This window comes from Jaculus jaculus, chromosome 2, assembly GCF_020740685.1.
Source record: "Jaculus jaculus isolate mJacJac1 chromosome 2, mJacJac1.mat.Y.cur, whole genome shotgun sequence".
NCBI classification, from domain to species: domain Eukaryota; kingdom Metazoa; phylum Chordata; class Mammalia; order Rodentia; family Dipodidae; genus Jaculus; species Jaculus jaculus.
Window position 1 is genome coordinate 53,489,805 of NC_059103.1, and position 24,530 is coordinate 53,514,334.

Genomic DNA, 24,530 nt, shown 5'->3' on the forward strand with positions numbered 1-24,530 from the left:
ATTTTTATAAATGGAAAGTGCTTCGAGTTCAAGCTGTATTTAAAAACACAGCCTCATGGGTGGCGGGAAGGAGGGGCACAGCAGTTTTCAGATATGGCCCTGAAGTGAACACTCAGCCCCATTTAGCTGTCTTCAGAAAGACCCAAAGGTCTTGAGGAGGCTTAGCAAGCATGATAAATGTGGTGGCCATTGTCCCTTTTCTGATATCACTGCCCAGATGATTCAAAGAAAATTCATCTTGCAAATGGAGAAGAGACCGACTAAAAATGAATTAGTGAAATTTCCTGAGACTCTGGTACTCATATGCAGATTTACATCTATAGTACTGGGCTGAAGGCATAGCTCACTGGTAAAGTACCTGCTTAGCTACATCCAAGGTACTGGGTTCGAGCTCCAGTGGGTAAGTCTGGGGTCCTTGCCTCAAAGGTCTCTCAGGAGATTTTGAAACCACAGCAGAATGAAGAGCCTTAATTGTGGAATTTTGGAGTACTGGTGTGGTGGTAGATGCTGCAAGGGTTTAGGCAAGCTGGAGAAGGCAGCTTGCTGTGGTGTGTAGCCTACAGCCTGGTGCGGAGCACGCTCAGTGGTGTTTGGGAAATTCCTATTGGCCCAGCCTTATTTTTCCTGGTGAAACTTTGCTTTTCTGGAAAAGCATGTTTATTATTAAAGGGATATAAAGTCCAGCACTAAATGGCAACTCCTCTCGTATAAGTTAGCTCTATTTCTCCATAGCCCCCTCAGGAGCCAAGGCCAGGATAGGGAAGGCACCCCCAACACAAGTTGATGCATAACATGGAAATAAATGTCTTCCTTATAAGCATGCCAGGAGAAGTTCAGAAATAGATCAAAGACCTTTAATACACATTTCCTCACAAATTCATCATTTTGGTTCTTGCTCTATTTGGTGCTACTCCAAGAGGAATCCTCGCAGTTCTAAAGATTGGAAAGTCCAAGATCAAGGCTCCATAGCTGTATCCTCTTGAGAGAAACGCTGTGACCTCACATGGCAGGATAACAAGAAAGAAAGAACTAACTTCCAGAGCTCTTTTGTAGCAGCATCCGTCCATGCATGAAGGCAAGCTCCTTGCTCTCTGAACATTCCCTCAAAGGCCCTGACCCCCAACACAGCTGCGTGGGGGATTCATTTCCAATGCCTAAGTTGGGGAAGCACAAAATATTGAAATGATACCATTCTGCCCCTGGGCCTCCACAATCCGTATCCTTCTCATATGTGAAATTTATTCATTCCCTCTAAGTAGGCTGCAAATCCTAACTTGTTCCAGCATCAATTCAAAAGTCCAAGCTCCAGAGTTTCACCTGAGTCAGAGATGGGTGAGACTGAAGACACAATTCATCTGGGGTATATTCCCTTTTAGCTTTGAAATAAGACAAGTTACATGCATCCAAAACCCTGGTTGAACATGCAGAGGACACATTCATTTTCCAAAAGGAAGAAACAGGGAAGGGGAAAGGGGAACAGATTCTAAGTCCAGAACCCAACAAAGCCATGGGGTCATCATTTGTTTCCATCACAGTAATAACTGTTGCAACTAATTATCACCAGGATGCTGAAACTAGTTGGTGTAGTATTATGACAAGTAGGGTATTCGTATAGTCCCAGTACCTCTACAAGTTACTGAGTAATTACAAAAGGAAAAAACAAAAAGGGAACTGCACATTCAAAAGGGCTGGAAGTTACCACTTTACCATTGACCAGTGTTAGCCTACATGATGATGCAGGAAGGAGACCATGGAGTACGCTCATGCTCTTCTGCCTCATTTGTTCCTGTGGTTGTTATAACAAATTACCACAGACACCATGACTAAGAATAGCAAAATCCATTCTCGCCTTAGAGGCCTGAGGTCTGAAAGCAGTCCTGATGAGCTCAAATCATGATGCCAGTCAGCAGGATCCCCTTCCAAAGATCCCAGGTAACACCTTTCTTGCACCTTCCAGCTTCCTGCTTCAGCCCTTCCTCTGTTGTCTCTTTTTGTCCTCCGCTCCTCTGTATCAGTCTTCCTCTGCTCTGTACCTCACTTCAACTGAACAAGCCAGAATCATCTCCCACAGCAATATCCTTGGTGTGGGCAGACCTGCAAGGACCCTTTTCCCATACACAGTAACTCCTTTAGGTCCCAGGGATTGGGCCCACTATCTTTGGGATGGCCATCCCTAACATTATGCAATACTTGGTGAAAATGCAAAATCGGAAACTTTTTTATGAGGACACACAGAAAAACTGGCCTGTGCTCTTTCAAAATATGAGGTTATGAAAGACACAAAAAGACCAAGGACCAGTTCAAGATCAAGGGTACATGACAACCATACACACCATGTGCTCCTGGATCAGCTGTTGGGTCAGGGGCAATGCCAGTATTAGTGAAACTGCTGGTTACATATTAGTAAGGTATAAGAACTTTTAAGACAGTGTTTTCATTCACAGGCAATGCATGCTTCAGCATATAAGAGCAAAAGGACATCTCAACTAGTTCTGGAAAAAAATGCTAGGGAAGTGTCGGGGAGATGGTACAGAGGCTAATGGCACTTGCTGGGAAAGTATGGGTTCTGCAAGGGCCTCCTGGAGTTCAATTTCCCACACCCTCAGTAAATGGCTGAGCCATATACATCTACAACTCCAGGTACAGGGGTGGAGATCAGAGAATCACTGGCCTTGCTGACCAAAGAAACAGCAGTTCTGGGTGGAGTGGGAAAGGAAACAGGTGGATGATTGAAAAGGGAAGGACCCTCTGCACAAATGCATACAGGGCACATGCATCTGCCTGTGCACACAAGTGCACACACACACACACACACAAAAAAAAGCTTTAAAAAAACATGTTAGAGAAATACATTCACACACATTCTCTTTGCCACCTGCCCAAATATATCATGAGATAAAGGCAAAGTAGGCAAGGCCTAAATGGTTAAACATCTTTGTTGAAGTTACTCCTAAAACAATTAGGTGTGTGTGTTTAATTTTGGGCTTTATACCAATATGAGTTAACAGATCTCAGGCCAGTCTTGGCTCATTTACCTAGAGGAGTAAATCACTGACATGATGTTAAGGGAAAGAAGTTGGCACTGGGAGGAAGAAGCCTATACACTAAAGGCTGTCTCTGTCTCTTCTGATTCCTGTAGGCCTCCAGCCAATGGCGTGGTGCTATCCATATTCAGGGTGGGTCTTCCCCCTTAGTTAATCTTCTCTGGACATAGTCTCACAGACACATCTGGAGATATCCTGTACTAAGCTCCTACACATTTCTTTTCTCAGTGCAATGAAACTGGCAATCTTGCATAACCATTATAATAGTGTGGGAGTCCTTTATACTATTCCTGTGAATTTCCTACAGGCTTGAACTATTTTAGAATACGTGTCCACCACTGTTACTTATCAACTGGTACAATGTTCACACCATTTGGAAAGTCCAGATCTAGTGACTTAGTTGAGCTGGGGAGGAGTGTGACTTTGCTAAGAATAGCTCCTCTTCCACAGATCTGCGGCAATATGTTCCTGTGAATAAAATCCAGTCTAGCCATTTAATACTGAAACATCAGTGCTAGAAAAAGAAACCTGCAGGGAGAGCCTTTTGTTTGTGTGTGAACACATATGAATGTGTTTATGTTCATGTTTGTGGGTAGTAGCACATGAAAGTATGTGAGTGTGTGTGTGTCTATGTGTGTGCATGTGGAGACCAGAAGAAAACCTTGGGCATTGTTCCTCAGACACCATCTACCTCTTCTGAGATGAAGTCGTTCACTGGCTTGGAACTTGCCAAAGTTAGACTGGCTGGTCACAGAGCCCCCGAGATTCTCCAGTCTCTACCTCCCCAACATTGATATTACAAGTGAGTTCCACCACATGCTGTTTTGCATGGGTTGTGGGAATTGAGCTCAAGTCTTCATGCTTGCAAGGTAAGCACTTTTCCAATTGAGTTATTTCCTCAGCCTTCATGTTTATTGTTTGTTCAGTTGTGGGTTTTTTTTGCCGGGGAGAGAGGGGTTCAAGGTAGGGTTTCTCTCCAGCCCAGGCTGACCTGGAATTCACTATGTAGTCTCAGGGTGGCCTTGAACTCAGAGCAGTCCTCCAAACTCTGCCTTCTGAGTGCTGGGATTAAAGGTGTGTCCCACCACACCTAGTGATTTGTTCAGTTTTAATCTGTTTTTCTTTTTGGATTAGCTTGAATTTATGATTCGCATATTTGAAGCACACAATTCTACATGACTGTTTTTAATACATTCAGAAAGTTTCAGAATTATCACAATTAATTTTAAGCACTTTCATCACTTGTCCTGCAAAACATTGTATCCGTTAACAAGTTTTCTGACCATCCTCCCCTCACCATCCGGCCTAAGCAACCACTTACCTCCTGCCAGGGTACACGCTTCACACAGGTCATAGACGATGCTGTCTTGGGGATGGCTTCTTTGCTTAGTGTGATGTGGTCAAGGTTAGGTCATGGTAGCACGTGCCAGTCATTCTTACACACAAATGGACTAAGATGGGCTGAGAGTTGGCCTCTGTGTTGTTTACTTCCTCACGGCCTGCTAAGACACATTATCTTAAAATTGTATGCACCCAGTTGTTTGTCAAGGATGACTTTGATCATAAACTGAACATGGTGGCACATGACCGTAATCCCAGCACTCCAGAGGTGAAGGCAGGAGGATCAGAAATTCAAGCTACATAGTGAGTTCCAGGCCAGCCAGGGCTACATGAGACCCAGTCTTGAAAAGTGAAAATAGCTTTCAAAAGCTGAATTTTAGCCAGTTATGGCCTCCCTGCCTGTTTTACGCACCTCATGAAATCTCACCCATCCTCTGCTGGCCACTGATAGACAACCTCATGGCTATGAGACCCCCAAGTGCTAGTGTCCTTTTGACCTCTGACCTGAAGACTCCTCTCCGTGTCCCTGAGCAACACCACCTAGACACATAAGCTCCTGATGTCACCCCATCTTGCCCTCTGCCTCTTTTGGAAGGTGACCACTTTAACATAAGACTCCAGACAGTCACTCTTTGTAGCTCATACAGCAGTGTACCAGTGTCATTCACTAAAGCTTGTGACATGTTCTTTTCATGATCATTAAGTTTTCTTTGTTCAGCCACAGATTTCTCATGCCCCCTACAATTCCTCTTTATCACTGAACACTATTTAATTGTGTTTACATACTGTTGCAGTCAGCTTTTCATTGCTACCAGAAAACAACCAACCAAAAGCAGCTTGTGGGGGATTAAAAAAAAAAAGAGTATATTTTGGCTTACAGACTTGAGGGGAAGCCCCAAAATGGCAGGGAAAGATGATGGCATGAGCAGAGGGTGGACATTACTTCCTGGTCAACATCAGATGGACAACAACAACAGGATAATGCATACATGGGTAAGAAGAAGCTGGTTATAATACCCATAAGCTTGCCCCTAACAATATACAACCTCCAGGAGGCTTTAATTCCCAAATTGCCATCAGCTGGAGACCTAGCATTCAGAACACCTAAGTTATGGGGGACACCTGAATCAAACCACCACATGTACTGTGTTTGGTTTCTATTCCATCCATTGGTAGACACTGGGACATACCATTTGGGGGACACTCTGAATATCTGTGCACAATATTTTTTATTTACTGATGTTTTTGAATACATGTTGTCCTTTCCCTTGGGTCTAGAACTAGGTATAGAATTCCTGGTCAGGTGATGACACTATGTTTAACACTTTGAGAAACAGCCAGAGTATTTTCCCCTTGTGTTCTCTTTCCATGGGCAGTATAGAAGGGCTGTGGCTGTTAGTATCTGATGTCTTGTTTCTGGTCTTGGTACTAGTGTGCTTGAAGTTATTTCCCTGATGTTGGCCATCTTTCCTTGAATGTCTTCATTAGAGACCTGTTTATTCATGTTGCATATTTTTTCACTGTTGAGGCAAGTTCTTGTCTCATGACCATGAAGAATTGGATATGCAAAGGATAAATAGTGAATAAAGCTGAGAGATTTACTGAGAAAATAGTGAAAAGACCCAGTGTCAAGGCAAGCATGCAGAGGATTTTGGCTGATATCTGAAGAAGAGCTAGAAAGCGGGAAGGAAAGATGATGCATTTTGGGTTAGAACTGAGAAAAGTGGGCAGGGTAAGCAGTGAAGGTCTGCAAGCAACTGTCTTGAGGAGGGAGGTTCTGGGGTAAGTGATAAAGGAAGTTGAGGTCTCTGACAGTAAAGAGCTGAGCCATTCTCAGCTTTGCTTGGCTGTTAACCCAGGAGTAGGGTGTGGAGGTCATGGTCATAAAAAGCTTTTACTGATTCATATTCTTATCTCATGAGTTTCAAAGAATCCATGGACCATAGAGGGTGAAGTGTAGAAAAGTTTTGCTATAGAGAAGGAAATAAAGTAGAGGTCCTGCTGTAAGGCACAAGAGGTCCCTGAAAGTGGGAACTCCCACTGGTGACACTGCTTGTGGTCTTCTATGGGAATTTACTGGGTGGGGGCTGAGCTGGTTAGTCCAGCCCCCATGCCAGGTGTCCAGGCCCTGTGCCAGGCTTCTCATCTTGTGAGGGGATCATCCTGTCCTCTAGGAAAGGGAGTGACTCATCTTGAAATAGGGTCATCTTGGATCCTCTACTCTTCTAGGAAAGGGGGTGTTGGAGTCAGGTGCGCATTGCTGGCAGAAATCACCTGACCAAGAACAGCTTTGGGAATAAAAGGGAGGGTTGTTTTGGCTTATAGGCTTGAGGGGGAAGCTCCATGATGACAGGGGAAAATGATGGCATGAGAAGAGGGTGGACATCACCCCTCCTGGTCCATATAAGGTGGACAATAGCAACAGGATAATGTGCCAAAGACTGGCAAGGGGTTACTGGCTAATTATACCCATAAGCCTCCCACCAACAATACAGTCCCTCCACCAGGCATTAATTCCCAAATCTCCATCAGCACGGAACCTAGAATTCAGAACACCTAAGTTTATGGGGGACACCTGAATCAAATCACCACATTCCACCCCTGGCCCCCATAAACTGATAACCATGTGTGATATAAAACACAACACATTCATCAGACTTTAAAAGTCCCCATATTTTTTATCAATCCCAATGATGTTCAAACATCGCCATAATCCAACGTCTTTTAACTGAGCCATAATAACAAAAAATTCCCCCCCAAACCCACAATGACACAGAATATACATTCACACTGAAAAGATGACATTGGGCAAAGCAAAGAAATATTCAACCAATGCAAGATTTAAAACAGGTAAAACACCAGACTCTGTAGTTCTAAGTCCAATAACTCTAGTCAGTGACAAATCTCCAAGTCTGATAATTCTAACCAGCAACAAGTCTTTGGAGTTTCAATTCTGCCCCTCCAGCTAGGCTACTTACAGTCCTGGAAAACTTCATCTGGGGCTGGCAGCTTTCCTTAGCAACCTTATCTCATGGTCCTGGCATCTCTGCTGCAACCCATGGTTCATCCTCATGGCTCATTGGGTTTCCCTACAGGCATCCAGCAAACCTGCTTCACACTGTCCATGACCATTTCCAAAACACAAGACCTCATTGCAAACCTAAAGACCCTCTCTTTCCTGAATTTCTTATACTCCACAATACCAGGTAGGGTACCAATTTGTTAGTCCGGTGGGGGGGGAGGGGATAATACTCCTTGAGCATTCAGGCCCCTTAAAAAGAAGTCTACATCCTTCCTGTTGCCCCAATACAGGCTAGCTGGCCTAATTTCAAAGGTTGTAATCTCTCATATAATTGCAGCTGAATGGGCAGAAGTTCCAGACCAAAGATTTCACTTATGTGCCATATCCCTCTACTCACATCAGTCCATTTCTACGCAAAGCAACCCTGCACAAATTGTCAGGACACAGACATAACAGCAAGCCTCTCACATAAATTGCTTCTAGCCTAGTCCAAGCAAAGCTTTTTCTCACCCTTATAAGCTAAACCTCGCAGTCCATAGTTCTTATTGCATTCATGTCTTTCAACTCTGACCAGAATAGTCCATCAAATTGTACTTACAGCACTGCAAGGCATCTCTTAGGCCAAGGTTTCAAATCTTCCCACATTCCTCTTGAAAATCAGCTCCGAAAGGCCAAAATCACACAGTCAGGTGTCCAGCAGAAAATGACACCACTCCTCAGTACCAACTTTATTGTTGCAGTTGGGTTTGCATTGCTGGCAAAAAAAACACCCCAGCAAGAGCAGCTTGAGGGAAAAGGGTTTGTTTTGGCTTATAGGTTTGAGGGGAAGCACCATAATGGCAGGGAAAAATGATGGCATGAGCAGAGGGTGGACATCACCTCCTGGTCAACATCAGGTGAATAACAGCAACAGGAGAGTGTGCCAAATGCTGGCAAGGGGACACTGGCTATAACACCCATAAGCCAGCGCCCCAACAATACACTGCCTCTAAGAGGTTTTAATTTCCAAATCTCCATCAGCTGGGAACCTCGCATTCAGAACACCTGTTTATGACGGACACCTGAATCAAACCACTACAGGGGGTATCTTCTTCTGACATTCCTGGCCAGATTCTCCCTTACAAGCTTAAGGATTTTTCTTGCTGTCAGCCACTTTCAGTTTTTTTCAGGGTCCTCATAAGTACATTATCTTACAAAGGATATAATTATTCTCCTATCTTCTTAGCATGTCTTCAAATAAATCAACTTTCCTGAGGGGTAGACTCCTGGCCAGATAATTGACAAGCCCAGTATCATATTAATGCTTATGGTAGAGGACCACAGTATATTTTTGTAATATTATTTTTTGAGTAGCTTAGAATGTCCTGCCTCCACCCAGGGCCAGAGGGAAAACTTGGATTCTGTTCTTTAACCAGGATGAACTTTCCCTTAATGGAGCTCAACAAAGCCCTGATTCCTTCCCCTTCTCCCTTTCATATGGTATTTTAAACCTTTTTTTTTTTTTTTTTTTGTCAGGTGGGGGTTTCAAGGTAGGGTCTCACTCTTGCCCAGACTGACCTGGAGTTCACTATGTAGTCTCAGGGTGGCTTTGAACTCATGGCAATTCTCCTACCTCTGCCTCTCTGAGTGCTGGGATTAAAGGTGTGCACCACCATGCCTGACTTTAAATCTTAAGTAAGGGCAAACAGCACTGAGAGGGAGAAGCCCATCTTCAAAGACCTGCAAACTTGTTAATGCCCATCTAACTACCTACTGTTCAGACTCTATTCATCTCATTAAGGTGTAAGAGCTTGATCAGATACTGATTTGCAGATATTTCTTCCCTTTCTGTGGGGTTTCTTTCCTTTTTTTTTTTTTTTTTTTTTTTGCTGTTGTGGTGGTGGTGGTGGTGTTACGCCCAGTTCTTGGCACCCCAGTGACCACCAAGGAGAACCAAACACGTATGCAAGGGCAAGGAGCTTTATTGCTGGCTTAAGCTCAGTCTCTTGACTTCACCAATGCGGTGGATCCATACAAGAGCCCTGAGTAGTGGGAGGGTAGAGTTTTTATAGGGATTTGAACATAGAAGAAGGGGATGGGTACATGATTGGTTGATTTAAACAGTGTACTCTTCTGGTTGGCTTAGGATTTTGGCGGGCAAAGTCAGTGGGCTGGGGCTAGGGGAACTGAACTTATCTATGACTATAGGAATGTATGGGAATGTATGGTATAATCAGTTTCCAGCATTAAACCCACCCTTATCAGAAAATTAAAAAAAAAAAAAACAAAACAAAACTGAGATCTTGCCAGGAGACAGAAACTTAGGCCTGCTGAGGACTCTGAAGCCTGTCATGGCGTCTATCTGGTTCCTGACTCCTTCAGTGGTGGTTGTGTTGTGTTTCGTTTCTTTGAGACAGGCTCTTATATAGCTGAGACTAGCCTTGGATTTGCCATGTGTAAGATTTCAAGGGAGCTGTCTCCTCTCTCCTCCTCTCTCCTTCCTTCTATTAGCTTCTATCAGACTAGATCTGGGATTCTAGAATGACCTACAGTTATAGTAACTGACTGAGCCTCATTATGCCTGGACTGAGAGGAAGTGTTCCCTCTTCCCACTTAGTCACTACCTCAGTTACCACCCATGCAAGGCCCCCTTCCTCTCTATGCAGTGCCCCCTCTTCTCTCTCTGAAGATCCCTGGGACCCCTTCTCTCCCCTCACCCTTGCCTTCAGGTCTTCTTTCCTTCTTACTCAGCTCCTCCCTTCCCTGGTTATCACATCTAGGTTGCTCTGGAGTTAATTTGCTACACCAGGCCTAGGTTCTTTCGCCTGGGGCTATCTACTTGTCTCAGCACCATTTGTTGAAAAGACAGTTCTTACTCCATCAAATAGTCTTTGCATCTTTACCTGAAATCACTTGGGCATAAATGTGTGGGCATGTTTCTGGATTGGCTATTTCATTGACTTATACACGTGTCCTTACAACCAGACTACATTGTAGTTGCTCTGAGGTGGAGCCTTTTATACAACTGATTCCTCCAGTGAAAAACCACCCTGAGGCTAGAGTCCAGGCTCCGCCTTTGTCTTCACCCCTCAGGTGAAGGACCTTTGAGAGTGCTTCTGCCGGCTTATTGGCACCTGCCTGTGACCTTTGCTTCTTCTCTTCTGTGACCTTTCTGTCATCTATCTCTTGGCCATTTCACAGCTCAGGAATATGTCTTGGTACTTGGTTACTTGCCATGGCAGCATAGCAGTAACTCATCATAACTGAAAACAGAACCAAGTTCTGAGGGCCAAGCTCAGGCTCCCAGGCTTCCTGGAGGACTTCCTCTGTGCTCCTTGATTCCCACTGATCTCGCCCTTGGAGTTAACTTCTCTTCATAGTTTCATGCTTTGGTATGAGAACTATAATAGTGAACCTACTCATGGTGGATGGAAAAGATATTCCAGAAATATATTCTGTAATAGTGGGGAGGCAAAAAGAGCATGTACTCAATGGCTAAACATAAAGTCACTAGCAGTCAAATATTCTCCAGCCTTCCATCCCTTTGAGGAGAGGTCAAAGATGCAGGTCTCATCAGGAATACCAAGACTTGAGAACTCTATATTGGAAACATTTTCCAAAAAGGAAAGTTTACTCTCCTTCTTAGCAATGGAGTTAGAAAACTGGAAAGACGGTGGAGAAAGGGAAAAGACTGCTATCATCAAGTGAGAAATACTGGGAAAGGAGGTTTTGCAGAAGGCTGATTTTCACCCTGAAGATTGCAAAGAGCTTGGATCATCCCTTTCCCACATGAAGCCACTTCCTTTGTTTCACTGGGAACCAACTGGAATATCTGAGATGTCTTCAGCAAGAGGATCACAGGGACTGTGATGGAGAAATGTGGTTGATTTTGCTTCTCTGGACCCCAGCTGGAGTAGATGCTAGAGCAAGAGTCCAGGGACACATGGAAGGGCCTCTTTGCTTCCCAGCACCATCGTTTTGCAAACAGAAAGTGGAACATAAAGAAGGTAGAGACCAAAGCAGGCTAAACTGTAAGGTCAGAAGTCCAGAGTCTACCCAGCACTGTGGTCACTAGCCCTGCCTTGGAGGGAAGGAGACCCAGGGAAGACAAATACCAAAGGTATGCATGAAAGCTCACAATGCACAGGTCCAGGAGCTCATCCTGGACCCTTGAGGATTCACTGCTGAGACTTCAAGACCAATCTTGTTTCCTTGCTTTTCCATTGTTCCATCTGAGGCAGGGTCTGATGTAGCCGAGGCTGGTCTCAAACTTACTATGTCGTATTCAACTTCAGATCCTCCTCCCTCCACCTCTCCAGTACTAGTATGACAGGCATTCCCCACCATGCCTAGTTTTATGTGGTGCTAGGAATTGAACCCAGGACCTCATGCACGCTAGGTGAGCACTACCAACTGAGCTATGTCCTCAGCCCCTTCTTCCTCTTCCCCTTCATTTATACATTCGGTGATCTTACCTTCAGTGACGGATTTTTGTTTGCTTGTTTGTTTTTGTTTGAGGGGGCAGGGTCTCACTCTATCCCTAGAACTCATTCTGTAGCCCCGGGCTGGCCTTGAACTCATGGAGATTCTCCTACTTTAGCCTCCCAAGTGCTGGGATTAAAGGCATATGCCACCAAGCCCAACTGAGGTTTTCACATAGCAGAATGCATTTTGGGAGCATGGCGCTGAATCTTCTCTGACACTTGTCCATACTCTGTTACTTGCTCCATTGACCCTTCCACACCAGGATCTCTCTGTGCCTGGAAAAATCAACTGGGAAATTCAGGAGCAAGGAATTGGTACAGATGTCTGCTTGGTTGGCATTTATTACAATGCATCCCTGTAGGGGCCAGCAGAGCATCAGAGAAAGGGGCCATGAGGCAACTGAAGAGAATGTTTTCTGCCTGTGCAGACTTCAGAGAGCAGCTTCCTGACTCTGAAGTATCTTTTCATTGCTCTGTGACAATCTCTAATCCTCCTCTCATCCTAGGCTCTAAAGAACTGCAGATTTCAGGGATCCTTTTTGTCAGTATTCTTTACATATCCCTTCTACCTAAGCGCCACACTTTCTGATCCTTTTTTTGTTTGTTTTTCATGGTGCAGTCAAGGCCTCTAGACTCCTTCCTTTCTGGTTTTGCACCCGTCCAATTTCCTTTATCCTCACTGGACCTAATGTGTGGGTCCACTTCTCTTTTCTGACCTTGGTCTGGGGAGCATAGTTCTTCCATGTTGCCCCCAGTAGTGGACCCTCTAAAAGAATACAAAGTTTACCCATTCAGGGATGCTGAGAAGAGACATACTAGCTCATTCACTTACATTCTATGCAAGGATAATTCACCTCTCTGGCTGGATGTGATGCTCAGTGATAGAACTCTTGCCTAGCAACTGAGAAGACATGGATTCAGTACCCAGCAGCAGCAGCAGCAGCAACAACAGCAACAAAATGGTGCCCTAAATCTGTGCTGAGACAGAAAAGGAAGAGGAGGAGGAGAAAGAGGAAAAATGGCATGCCCTAAATTATCATGGAGCAAGATGTAACCCCAGGAATATGATCCCAGTTTCCTGACCCACAGCAGACACTGTTGGACTATAGAACCTGACTGCCTGTTAGGTCCAATAAGCCATGTGGAAAACGAAGTTCCTTTGCAATGGCCAAATCTCATTCCTGATGATAGAGCTGTGGATAGAAGAAGGGCTCAGGAAAGCAGAGGGACTGGGCGAAAAGAGGTTGGAACAAGTTTGGGAACTAGAAGACACCTCTTCCTGCTGCTGTCCTTGTTGGAGTGCTTTCCACCAGGGTCATTCTACCCTCCTGCATGGCCCAGTTCCACAGGGCTTCATGGACATGCTCTCTTCCAGGGCAGGAAAAAAGATTCATTTCACTGTCAGCTACATAGCTGTAGCATGTGAACAGGTGGCTCTGCCACATCTCAATCTCTTTCCATTCAAGGAGGCTTACCAAGGAGAGAAAGAAGAAAGGGTACATTTGTCCTTAGGCTCATTTTATTGGTGGTACAAGCATCACTCTGGCTGTTTTCTTTTTCTCTCTGGCTCGCCAGCCTCTTCCTTTCCTTCTCCCTTCACCTCTCCCCACTCCCTCTTTTTCCACTTCCTTCCCTTAGGGATCCCAATCTCCCCCTCCCATATTTCCCTTTCCCCTCTCTGTCCCCCTTAGCCCTTGGAAGGACACTGTAGTTGTGTGGGTGGGTGGTCAGACTAGTGAGCGGATAGACAGACAGAAGAGGGAGTTTCCTTCTTGAGATCCTCATAATTGGTATGTGGTTTACATTCCGTGCATCTGGAAGGCCATGATATTAATCAGAAACAGCTTGAGCTCTCTCTGCCTCTACTGTCAAAACATGCTGAATTTAAGCAGTGGTCTCTGTCTCCTTCCCAAAGGTCAACATCTTCATTTAAAGCTAGTCCCTTCCAAATGTCTGTCACCTCAGGTAACTATCAAAAGCAGTTCTTATTAAATAAAAGTATCATGTAGTAGCTGAGATTATCCTCATGTTAAAAAAAAATATCAAGGGATAAAAAGAAATATACAATGAATAGGTGGGTCTCTCCAAAAGAAATTTTAGTGCTTCTACATTTTCAGTAAAAGCCCACTCTTAAACCAACAAAAATTATACATTTCTATTTACATAAAAGGAATTTTTCTATATCCCTAACTTGAGGCCCTTGCTGGTTTTGCTTACTACATGTAGTTGGAAATTATTTCATATTAGCACATGGACATTCTGGTTCATTCTTTATAATTGTTCTACTGCATAAGATTATATTTATTAATTCTATCAGTTTTCTACTCATGGCCTTAGTTTAGGCGACGGTGACAAACCCTGCAGATGGAGTAGCTTTAGAAACAAAAGCTTGTTCCTCACAATTCTGTAGACTGGGAAGTCCAAGATCAAGGTTGTGTCAGATTGGATGCCTGGCATAGACTCACTTCCTGGCTCCTTTGCCTTGCTGTACCTTCCCATGGCAGAGCGCACACATGTCTCTCTGGGCTCCTCCTATGAGGGCACCAGTCACATCATGAGAGCCCCACACTCATGACACCGTCACCTTGCAGAGGCCCAACCTCCTAATACTTCTTCCACCACAATGAAGAACAGGGACTGACTATGTGAGTTTGGGAAACATTCAGTCCCTAGCGTGGTATTATAGAAATTTATCCTCCAAGCATGACATGGCTGCTGACATCTTGAGGTCAGAGTAGCTGAGATTGCCCTCATGAGAACTCACAAGATTGAGCTAGTGGGAAAAGGGGTGATTTATAATTGCTAAGGGAAAAGGAGACTCTGATGTGATGTAGCTGGCCAGAAGCTGTCCATGCTCCTGCCTTACCCATGATCCTGTAAGTAACCCTCATGAAATTCACTGACTCATCAAGCTGCACTTATCTAGAAACATTTCGGGGGAGTTTGCTTTTGTCCTTTCTATTTAAGGTGAATAAAAATGGACTCCATTTTCCCTGGGGAAAACCCTGCAATGCTTAATTCGTGAACAGGGGCATGACAGAACCAAAGATGAGTGGGAGGAGCAGTTATGTGGCCCTTGCTATCAATAATAAGACATGCAACTGAGGCTCAAGTTGTCTGCTGAGAAAGATCTACCCATGTAAGCGGGAAACTACAATGGGAAAAAGAAATGGGGATGATATCTTCTGTGTTAGCCTCTGGCAATATAAGTGGGCAAAAGAGGAGCCAACTGGACATCCAGGAGGGAGAGAATGAGGTAGAAATAATAGTCTGACCTCTAATACAGAGAAGAGACCAGCCATGATTCAACATGTAGACAGGGACCTCAATACCTCAATTCTGGCCCAGTGTGGAAAACTATGACAATCAGTCATAGTTTTGAACTGCTTGGATTGGGAAGGATTTTATTTTTAAAGAAACAAAAAAGGCCCTTGCAGTCTGTTTAGTGACAGGGCAGATAGGGTGAGTCCAGTGCCATGGAAGCAGACACACTGACTATTCTTCCCTTCTTGAGACAAAGGCTTCATGGTCTGAGAAATGATGAGGAAAATCAATCCTTCATGGATTGGCTCATATGAGCATTAAAAACACTCATCTTTTTACAGCTGAAGTCCCCATGAATTTCAGGGACTGGAAGACAATAGAAGGATAGACATTGGTATGGGAACTGGGAATCAGAGACATAGTTTGATATCCCATTCCCCTGGCCAGGTAGCACTGGATTAATACAAAAGTTAATTCAGCAGAGACCCCAAGGGCAGCAAGGAGGTGTAAGCCTGGTACAAAGGTTCAGCGACTCTGCTGAGCCCTACAGTGACTATGATCTTTAAGAGGCAGAAGAAGCTTTGGAAGATCTGAGAGACTTAGACCACCTTGGAAACTGGTTTGTATGGTGATAAATAAAGCTATCAGGAATAAGGAAATAGAAAGGGGGTGGGGACTTACTAGGATGGAATTGTATATATATGTATATATATATGTATGTATATATATGTATATATTGTATATATATGTAAGTAGAAGAACAGATTAATCAGGGTAGAAAGGCCTAAGTGAGGTCAGGGGATATAGGGCAACTCCTGGGTCCCTTAAGTCTCTTTGGAGAGCCATTAGTGACCTCCAAAATTAATCCTTAACTAAATTTTGGCTATCTATATGGTCTTAAACACTCAGCGAGATAAAAAAAAATGCCTTAAATATGAAGCTGGGCGTGGTGGTGCATGCCTTTAATCCAAGCACTTGGGAGGAAGAGGTAGGAAAATTACCACGAGTTTGAGGCCACCCTGAGGCTACATAGTGAATTCCAGGTCAGCCTGAGCTACAGTGAGACCCTACCTCAAAAAACCAAAAAGAAAAAAACTTAAATATATAAATGGCCTATTAAGTAATACAGCAAGAGCTTTCCAAGAGGGGAAACAAAATGACCTTAAGACAGCTTTCCCCCATAGTTCTACTTCTATAATAAAGAAAAACAACTGTAGATGTCAAAAGGGTTATTTTCAAATCTGGAATATATAAATAAGTTCTGAGACCAAAAAAGTATATTTGTACAGCCTTTAATGACACCCAGTGGCTCTCTATTATCAAGGTTAAATGTTGTATATGTTTCTGATAACTTTGCTAATATCTTATCTGTTTTACAAGCCATGTCAAATACTACTGTGCCATTTTATGAACAGTTCTGAAAGAAAATCTCAGCCACCTCATGCTCATATGGTCCTGAGACAATCCAAGCCTGGATTCCCATGACCACAAAAAGCACCAGTTTGCTGTGTGCTCACTTCTCATTAACTCCTTATCTCTTGCCCAGTTCCAGAAACCTGTTTTTCTATGTGTGTGCCACATCCCTGGCTCTGCAAAGGATAGGCCTTGTCCTCTTGGATGCCAGTGAAGTTATGTCTCTCTGCCTACCCAGCTCTAAGCCGACCAGAACTGAATGCCTGCTCAATATTTCCAAATCAGGACCAGTTGTGTCAAGACACCTGCTCTCCTTTAGTACAAAAGGAGTAACCACCCATGCGTAAATATTTCCTCTCCCACTATTGTTCCCCAGTCTTGATTGCTTCACAGGTGTACAAAAAAACTACAAATTCCACCTGTGCCAACTGCCTGCGCCAACCAAAAGAGATCTTCATTCCTCTGCTGGTGGGCCTCAGCGTGACACTGTGTCTGGGTGCCTCCAGTGACCAACAGCCTTGAATCTATCCAGACAGTTGAACTTTTTCATGGGTGTAGTACTTCAAAACCATCTAACCTTAGACTTCATTACTGCGTAACTTGGGAGGCATGTATGGTCTTGGGACAAGAAAATTGTTTTCTTTGTTAACGAATCAAATGTTGTTAAGCTGCTTGTCTGCTACAAGTCTGAGGACCCCACCACCTGGTTCTCTAACCCTTTAGTTACTTGGCTTCTCCTTAGCCCCTTCCTTACTATAGGAACCCTTTTGCTTGTAGCCCTTGTCTCATCAAATTTCTCAAACAACAAATAACTAATATTGTTAAGGTTGCTACTAACCAGGTTCTCATACACCACCTAACTCCCTCTGGACCTACGGTAAATTATAAAGAACTCATTTGAGATGACACTGCCCCATTATAGAAACAAAGGGGGAGTAGCTATGGATTCCTGGGTTCTTGCTCCAGGGACCAACTTCAGTCCTCCCCTCCCCAAGGTGCCCAGGCAACTGGGGTAGGTGAGTGTGTGAAAGTAAAATACTTTCGGGAGGAGTTTTGGTATGAGCAGCTCTCTCGTTTTATTGTCAGGGAAATGGGTTTATAAGCATCTGAGCATTGGAGGAGGGTCCCAAGGGGATTGGACTTACAAGGTTCCCATGAAACCATTCATTCCAGCACATAGGCAATTGCGGGGGAGGGGGGCTCAGGTGATCTAGGGTCTCAGGAGATGGGCTATGTGAAGGTATTGGCTGGTAAGGAGTTTCCTAGGCAACTGGCCAAAGGTTACAGGACTATAGGCAGAGCCTAGGTTCAGGTGTGCTGGGCTTGGAGCAGAAGCAAGCCTGGGAGCTCAGGCCCCTCTCCTGAAGGCTCCAGCCTGTGCCCGACAAGGGGAAGAGATTAAGTAAAGGAAAGGTGGGGCAAGGCTAATCAAAATCTAAGATGGTATGAATAAGTCATGTGGAAACCTACTTTTTTGGACAATGAAACAATCAGAAGTCATATATTATTACTAGAAAAAATTTCAGTGCCAAGGATGGGTTACATTCCTGTGAGTTGTTGGCCAGGGAGGTCCCTGATGACCCCAAAACATAGGCCATTGCCAAAGCTCTTCGTTTCTCTCCAGGAATAAATGGAAAGACCCTATTGCTCCACATACTTGGGATGTAACGTCACTGAGAAATCCTGCTGGAGCTGAGCTGAAAACCTCCTTCATGTAGACCAGCTGACAGAAAGCTGGGAAAAGCTACACTGCATGCAGCTCCATGGGAGAGACAGAAATCACTAGTGGAGATACTCAACAGTGAACACTGCAAGCCTTAAATTTGGCCAGCCAGGCGAAATGAGCCAACAGATGCAATAGTGGCACATCTGTTATGGGGGAAACCAAATGCTCTCTAATTGGAATGAAGACCCACTCCATGGGAGGGAATACATGCCTGATACTGAAAACCTATGATAGCCCTAGGGGTGCAACGTCTGCTTATGTCTGGCTAAATGCATATGCTATGCTCACCAAACTGCCCAATAAGCATTTCTCTCAATGTTCATACCCATATATTAATTCTACTCTCACTTTTGGTTAGAGACACTTCTCTTTCAGATGGCAATGACCTTGGGATGATTCAGAAGGTGCCATAGTGCTGAGAAGAAGTGACAGAGGGGTGCTCAGCACTGAAATATCTCTATCACACCTTCCAAGGCTCAGGATCAATTGCAAAAGAGGTGGCAGAAAGAATATAAGAGCCAAAGGAAGGGTAGGACTTCTTACAATGTGCTCCTCCAGACACAAAATGGCCTGGATATCTATATCCTTACAGTGCCTGACACTACCTACACAAGACCATCATAATAGGAGAAAAAGATGACAACATCAAAATAAAAGAGAAACTAACTGAGAGGGGGAAGAGGTATGATAGAGGGTAGAGTTTCAAAGGTGAAAGTGGAGGGAGGGAGGGAATTACCATGGGTTATTGTCTATAATTATGGAAGCTGTCAATAAAAAAAGTTTAAAAAAAGAAAAACAAAAAGCAAAGCCACACGATCAACTCATATGAAAGCAAATGAAGAAAGCTTTGTTTCAAGGCAGAATTTCTAGGGGAAAAAATTGTCAAGAAGGCAAGTTCAGTGTTTGTGAGCCTCTGGAAGGCTTAGGCCTAAGTAACAGTTCCCCAAAGGGATAAAAGAATGAGTAAGTGGCAGGTGAACATGAATAAGTCTTTCCCAGGAATGAGCAGTTATCCCCTCAGTGTGTGCTATGTGCATTTCTTTCTTGCAATGAAGTATAATGGGGGTACAGCTTGTCTTTCCCACCTGAGGCTTTCTCAGCATCCAGCTATGGCCAATGGATAGGCAATGGCTTCATCCCCTGACTGGAACCTTCCAGACCTGGGCAACTGGCAAGAATATTGGTAGAAGCAGCATGACAGGTAAGGGCATGGCCCCTTTCTCCTTTGGTCCCATGCCAGGCCAAGTAGAGTCCACCCTTCCCACCACGTCCCTGAGGCCAGGGAGATTGACAGCTGACGTGGTCGTTTAAATCAGGTGTCCCCCATAAAGCCATGTGTTCTGAATGTTTGGTCCTCCACTGGTGGTAATTTTGGAGAGGTAGCCTTGCTGAAGGAGGTGTGTTGATGAGGATGGGCTTAGGGGTGTTATAGCCAGCTCCCCTTTGTCAGAGTTTAGTTCACTCTCTTGTTGCTGTTTTCCACCTGTGGTGGCAGAGGAGATGTCCAGCCTCTGCTCATGCCATGCAGTCCCCTGCCATCATGAAGCTTCCCCTTGAAACTGGAAGCCAAAATAAACCCTTTGCTCTCATCAGCTGCTTTTGGTCAGGTGCTTTGTCCCAGCAAGAATGAAACTTTAATAGCTGCCCTTTAGTGGCACTCCAGAATGAGGAGTCGGATGACTTGTGGAAGTGACTGTGCATTATAGAGAGCTAAATAAGATAGTGTATCCCAGCCTTGTCACTAAAGCTAACATTGTTCTTTTGAGGAAATAATGGATACAAACAATGGACATCTTTTCATGCAATATTGGATCTTGCTCAATTTTGTTGTTGTTGTTTCTTCTTAGCTGTTAATTCCTAAGACCATTTGATATTTGCTTAGAATGGTCAGTACTTGGCTGTTAGAGATTCTTTCCATTTTTGTACAACTATTTCATTACACAGATGGCGTAATGCTAACCTCTGAATGTTTTACACATTTAGAACAGCACTTGAAAGATGTGTAAGTGTGCCTAAAGAATCGAGGAAGGGAAATCAGTGCACTCAGGGTGCATGAGCCAGGCACAGCTGTTTTACAGTTGGGTTAAGGCTCAGATGATCCCTGACAAGGTGGTTGATAAAATCCTGTTCTACTCTGTGCCTCTCAATGTAAAATATCAGTTAAGAACTTTAAACTCAGAAAGCACCCAAGGGCATATCTAGATGGCTTAGCTATTGAATAAGATCACAGTACACCACCATGACTAGGCTACCATCATCTGAGTTGCTGGTCAGGGCAGGGTGAGGGAGGCTGAGGCCCTACACACATTATATAGGCCATTGCCACTGGGATTGGTTGCCTGCCAGAGCAAGGTGGTAAGATCATACTGCTAAAGACACCCATATTTTGGTTGCAAGACATGGAGCAATGAACCTGGGTTGAAGCTGAAAGATCTTTATTTTCCTACTGGCTAGCAGGCATAGTGCCAGAAAGTACTATGCAGCCTGTTGGGGAAGAAGTGTTGCCAATGTAGATCCTGAGTGCTAATACCATCAGCATGCCAGACAAGAAATGGCTCCTAGTGTTATAGTGACATAATGAATATGGATACAACCAATTACTTTCCAGTTGGATTTAAGGCCCACTCTACAGGAAGGAACCTATTTCACACTGCATGTCAAGACCAAAAAATAAATAAATAAATACTTGTGGCTTGGGGAGGTCATAGGTCCTAGTAGAGAAGTTACTGCTGTTATTTTGTCAAATGGATGCAATGTACGTGTTAAATTGCCCTTTAAACATTTAGGATTATACTCATGGATTGTTGCAACTGTTGATATTACTCAGGGAAGCTCTTCTTGCTGTGAACAGTAGTTACTGAGGAGACTCAGCTGGTCAAACTTCTGAGAATAAGTGACTATTAATGTGGCATAGTGGTCCAATTCTCATCTGTTAATGGAAGAAAGTAATAAGACACCTATATCACCCCCTCCAAGGCTCAGAGAATATCGTGGAAGACAGAGCAGAAGCAATGTAAGAGTTGGAAGAAGGGGCTGGCTGTTGTAGAATTGTCCTCTGAGCATGACATGCCTGTTTCCATCTTGAAATCAGAGCCTCTGTGGTTACCTATATGAGACTCTGACAAGATTAGATCCACTGATATTCCTCCATGAAAGGAGGGAATCGCTCATGAGGTATGTAAGCTCCTCCTTCCAAGATATAGGTGGCCAGTAGTTGCTATGAGAAAAGGAGAGTCCTCAGGGATATGACTTTCCATAAGTTGCTTACAGACCTGGAAGTAACTCCCCACTCATGCTTCTAGAAATAACCTTAATTCAACTCACTGGTTCACCAAGCTGGTCATTCATGTGTGGAATCATTTCTTTGGTCTATTTTGCCCTCTATATATGGGGTGAATAAACAAACTACCCAGGAAAAAAAAAATAACACAATACATGATAATTTTTATGGTGTCCTTACTGGAATTTGGGACCCAACAGTGATTGGTAGGAGGAGTCAGCTTGATGTGATTTTCTTTTAAAAATTTTTTCTTTTAAAAACTGATTTACTGGGCTGGAGATATGGCTTAGCAGTTAAGTGCTTGCCTGTGAAGCCTAAGGACCCCAGTTCGAGGCTCGATTCCCCAGGACCCACATTAGCCAGATGCATAAGGAGGCACATGCATCTGGAGTTCGTTTGCAGTGGCTGGAAGCCCTGGTGTGCCCATTCTCTCTCTCTCTGTCTCTTTCTCTCTCTCTGTCACTCTCTAATAAATAAATAAATAAAAATGAACAAAAAACTGATTTATTTACTTATTAGAGACAGAAAGAGAGTGAGAATGGGTGTGCCAGGGCCTCTAGCCACTACAAGCAAACTCCAGATGCATGTGTCACCATGTTCATCTGGCTAAAGTGGGACCTGGAGAATCACACCTGGATCCTTAGGCTTCGTAGGCAAGTGCCTTAACTGCTAAGCCATCTCTCCAGCACTTGATTTTCTAGCAGCTGGAGGCTAAGTTCATGGCCTCTGAGAGATGTACCAGCTGTCTGTGAGGCCCCATCCCATTAGGCAACAGGGTCCAAGAACCAAAGACTAATGAAGTTTAAAGAAAGACATTTGGTCCCAAGTAAGGATGACATCACATAGGCTCCTCCAAAGAGTGAAGAAGAGAAGATGCCTCTCTGGGGGCCCCAAAATGTGGGCTCTTGATCTGCCTCTGCAAAACAGCACAAGAGGCATGGGGAATAATCTTCAGATAATTCACACTGCTTTAGCCTTTCCTCACATGCCAGGGACGGATGGTGTCCTTAGCCCCTGCACAACTGAAAGGAACAGCCTGATCCAACCAACACTGTTTCTGTCATGGTGACACTGCTGTGGTTACTCCTCTGTTTAGATTTGAGTCTGAAACTGTTTCTTCCACCCCCTCTTGCCCTCTTTTTAGCTGTTCTTATCTAATGTTTTCTGCTCTTCAGAATAAAAGAAATGAGCCCTAATATTTTCTGTGCACCCACTCTGTTCAAAACATTTCTTTTTCTCTTCATCCTGTAGGCATCCAAGGTGGGATGGTTTGTGTGTAATGTTATCTAAAGGATTCTCCTCTTGGACCACAGACCCAAAAAGGCCACCTTCCCACAGTTACAATACACACCTTCCTGACATATTGGATGACTTGTCTAAGGAGGAAGGTATAGAGGTGAAGTGAGTCCTTCCTGCTTTCGTCCATCTCCTACAAGCTGGTGACTCTCCACATCATAGTGAGCACAGGCTCCTCCAAGCTGCAGTTCTGAAATCATCCTGTTGAAGGCTGGAGTGAGAAAGGCTACATGAGGGTCAAGAGAGCTGGGAAGGAGGAGATAATTGTTGGCAGGACCCAAGAGGGTAATGGTCCACCTTCTGTATCCACAGGTTCCTTATCTGCTGACTCAACCAACTGAAGATAGGCAATATTGGGGGGGAGGGGAGAGATCTGAATATGTGGCAACATGTTCTCTTGCCACTTCCTAAATCCAGTATAATAAGTATTTACCTAACATTTGCATCATATTAAGTATTCTCATTAATCAGAGATGATTTAAAATAATCAGGAGGAAGTGGTTACATATGAATACTGCACCATTTTACATAAATCTCCCACACATACTGAGAGATGACTCCAGGGCTAGTTGAGGCTGAAAGAAGACAGTTGGAAAATGTCAGCCGCCTTCCCCTGACACCCACTACACACCCAGCGTCTTGTGGGCTAGGCCCCCTCCCTCAGGGCTGTCAGCAAAGCTATGAGACCTCTGCAAGCTGCCTCCAAAGTCTGAATTAGAACCAAGGCAACTGCATGTTGAGGAAATCACCTGGCTCTACCTGAACCAAACTGCTCAACAGCCCTGCGTGTCACCTCAGCACTTACCTAGTACAGACAGGAAACCAGAAGTGTGCACCACGTATTTGTGTATCCCGGAGCAGACAGCATTTTAGAAACTGGGCAGAACAGCTGGGTGAGCCTGACCCGGAGAAGCAGACCTGGGTGGCAGCCTGTGGTTGGCAGCAGCCTGGGCAGGCAATAGCATTAGCAAATCTCTTTGGGCCGTCTCTCCTTTGAATGGAGCCATTTATTGGTGCATCCGTAATACTGGAGCAGACTGAAGTCTTTGGCACAGCCTTTGGCAGGCTTTCCCTAATGGAATGTCCAGGGAGAGAAAACGTCCCCTGTCCTCCCTGCGGCCTGCTGGGTGCCCCAGAGCCCCGCCCACGGGCCTTGTTTGCTCTGGCAGACAGGGAGTCCATTCAGACCCTCGGGTGGCACCGGGGGAGTCTGGTCCAGAGGCCTGCTTGGGCCTCCCTAGGCTCCTGTGGGGGCAGGGCGATGGCTTTATTCTAGCCGCGGAGAAGGACTGACTTTACAGGTCCGTCTTGCTCCATAAACTAGAAAGCCACTTCCAGCTGGTGGGACGAAGTCTAGTGGGCGGGTTCTGGTGCCATCCTGTCGGGCTAGGGAGCGGTTTCCCAGCGTCAGGGAGGCGCTGTGGTCTGTCACACACCCCTGGCCAGCCCCCTGCTTTTAAGGCCTCAGTCCCGGAGGGGGGAGCCCAGCCTGGGCCCCACTGGATTCATATTTGTTATACCTGCTCATGCTTGGGAGGCCCAAGGCTTGCAGACGGAGCTTGTCCACTCTGCTGCCACACCAGGGGGAGCTGCCTAGACTCACTTGGTGAAGACCCCGCAAGCACTGTTAGACCTCATCCACATCTCATTAAGACACACGGGTCTGGGGCCAGTCAGAAAC

General features: G+C 44.7%; 1 long non-coding RNA gene across 2 annotated transcripts; it reads right to left on the reverse strand.

The window, feature by feature from the left end:
- Positions 1 to 838: 838 nt before the first annotated feature.
- On the reverse strand, positions 839 to 24,013 carry LOC123458480. Of its 2 annotated transcripts, none has more exons than XR_006635674.1 (4): positions 23,655 to 24,013; positions 22,905 to 23,060; positions 4,366 to 4,543; positions 839 to 1,154 (listed from the first exon to the last, which is right to left on the reverse strand). It is a non-coding gene; the product is annotated as an uncharacterized LOC123458480 (long non-coding RNA). The 2 variants fall into 2 exon arrangements; XR_006635675.1 differs by having other exon boundaries at positions 4,366 to 4,546.
- Between the last annotated feature and the right edge of the window lie 517 nt (positions 24,014 to 24,530).